The sequence below is a fragment of the Argentina silus genome (genome assembly GCF_951799395.1).
Source record: "Argentina silus genome assembly, chromosome: 10".
Lineage (NCBI taxonomy): Eukaryota > Metazoa > Chordata > Actinopteri > Argentiniformes > Argentinidae > Argentina > Argentina silus.
In genome coordinates, this window is record NC_139664.1 from 1,484,901 (window position 1) to 1,487,400 (window position 2,500).

A 2,500-nucleotide genomic window follows, 5' to 3' on the forward strand; every position below is an offset into this window, starting at 1 on the left:
TGTCTGCGTACCGGTGTGTGATGAGTTGCCTCCCAGAACCTCCTCATCCACCAGCTGACAGTCACCATGTTCATGTCAACAACAAGCAGGCTGGTCCAGAAACACTCACACAGACTAATGTGTGTGTGTGTGTGTGTGTCTTTGACACACTAATGACTTCTACTGCTGACGCTGTCCTCCTTTACCCCCCTCCTCCTCTACCCTTCTCTCTCTCTCTCTCTCGCTCTCTCTCTCTCTCTCTCTCTCTCTCTCTCTCTCTCTCTCTCTCTCCCTCTCTCTCTCTCTCTCTCTCCCTCCCTCTCTCTCTCCCTCTCTCTCTCTCTCTCCTGACAGAAGGACTAAGCAGAGAGAAGTTGACATCTTCAGGGTGTTGGAGTTCTCACCCCCCCCCCCCCCCCCCCCAGATCTACTGCTGCTGAAGACGACCCCCCCCCCCCCCCCGCCATACCAATGACCTTCTACAGTGTACGTACCCCCCCCCCCCACACACACACACACACACACAAATGACATTCTTCACGATTGTCCCTATCCCCCCTCCCCCACACCAATGCCCCCCCCCCCTTACTCACACATGACTCTCATAAATACTCATGAAAATCCCAGTTGACCTTTTCCCGTCATGCTCTAACAAACAGTCAACTAATCAACAAAATGTTGTTGTTGTTGTTGTTGTCGTCCTTCTCCAGGAGTCGTTGACTGATGTGCCTCAGACCTTATGATGGAGAATCGTGGTGAGTGTCAGTTTATCTCTCCGTCACTTCTGTGAAGGGTTTGTTGAAGGTTTTGATGAGGGTTTGTTGAAGGGTTTGATGAGGGTTTGTTGAGGGTTTGATGAGGGTTTGTTGAAGGTTTTGATGAGGGTTTGATGAGGGTTTGATGAGGGTTTGTTGAGGGTTTGATGAGGGTTTGTTGAGGGTTTGTTGAAGGTTTTGTTGAGGGTTTGATGAGGGTTTGATGAGGGTTTGTTGAGGGTTTGTTGCAGACAGCCTACCTGTGTTCATGGTCTGGTCGGCTCCTCAGCCACAGAACATCCTGAGGTACTGACCCAGACCCAGCTGCCCTCTCCTGCCCTCCTCTGGCCCTTCAGGCGGGAGGTTCACACCAAAGCCTCTTTAAAGGAAGCCGGCTCACTCCACCGCCATCCTGGCAAAGAAAGTGTGTTTTTTCAGACAGGTCTGAACCTCCTTTCGGTTTTTCATATCACTGAAGTGTGTAGAAACATTTTGTGAGGTAATTTCATTGTTCAAAGTTGTAATGGCTTAAAAAGTGACTTTATTTGGCTCTGTCCTAGCCTCCTAGCCTCCTAGCCTTCCTAGCCTCCTAGCCTCCTAGCCTCCTAGCCTTCCTAGCCTCCTAGCCTCCTAGCCTCCTAGCCTTCCTAGCCTCCTAGCCTCCTAGCCTCCTAGCCTTCTAGCCTTCCTAGCCTCCTAGCCTTCTAGCCTTCCTAGCCTTCCTAGCCTCCTAGCCTCCTAGCCTTCCTAACCTCCTAGCTTTCCTAGCCTCCTAGCCTTCTAGCCTTCCTAGCCTTCTAGCCTCCTTGCCTCCTAGCCTCCTTGCCTCCTAGCCTCCTAGCCTCCTGCTCTCGTCTTACTCACAAACGGCGCGAGAAAGATGCAATCCTAGCGATGACAACTGTCAGTAGCACACTATGTGTGTGTGTGTGTGTGTGTGTGTGTGTGTGTGTGTGTGTGTGTGTGTGTGTGTGTGTGTGTGTGTGTGTGTGTGTGGTGTAGTCTGTTATCCAGGTCAGCCTGGCAGGTTCTGGGCTGGTGGTTGTGGTTGGCCCAGCTCTCTCTGGAAGCAAGCCCAGTGAGGAGGCTCTATGTGGGGCAGGGAGAGAAGGAGCACAGCCCCCCACTCTGGAGCTCAGCTTCATATGAACCAACACTCCAAATACTGCTCTAAATTCACTCTCTCTCTCTCTCTCTCTCGTTCTCTTTTTCTCTCTGTAACTCTTTCTCGCCTCTCTCTCTCTCTCTCTGCCTCTCTCTCTCTCCCTCCCTCCACCTCTCTCTCTCTCTCTCTCTCTCTCTCTCTCTCTCTCTTTTCTGCTCCCCCTCCCTTCTGTCAGTCTTCACACCTCTAAGTGTGTACAGGCTGTTCCTGTCAGAGTGCTCTGTTCACACTGCAGATCCAAAATGGAGGCAGGAAGCTGTTCATACTGCGGATCCAAAATGGCGGCAGGAAGCTGTTCATACTGTAGATCCAAGATGGCGGCTAAGTGGCTTGCTTGGGGAGCCGTTACTGTGTCTCAGTGTCCTTATTTCACCTTTGACCTGGGTTGTACCCCTGGCTGAGGTCACATGGTCTTCAGAGCCCACCACTCAACCCAACTACCATCTCTCCTCCTGGGGGGTTCTGGTCCACTAAACTACCATCTCTCCTCCTGGGGGGTTCTGGTCCACTAAACTACCATCTCTCCTACTGGGGGGTTCTGGTCCACTAAACTACCATCTCTCCTACTGGGGGGTTCTGGTCCACTAAACTACCATCTCTC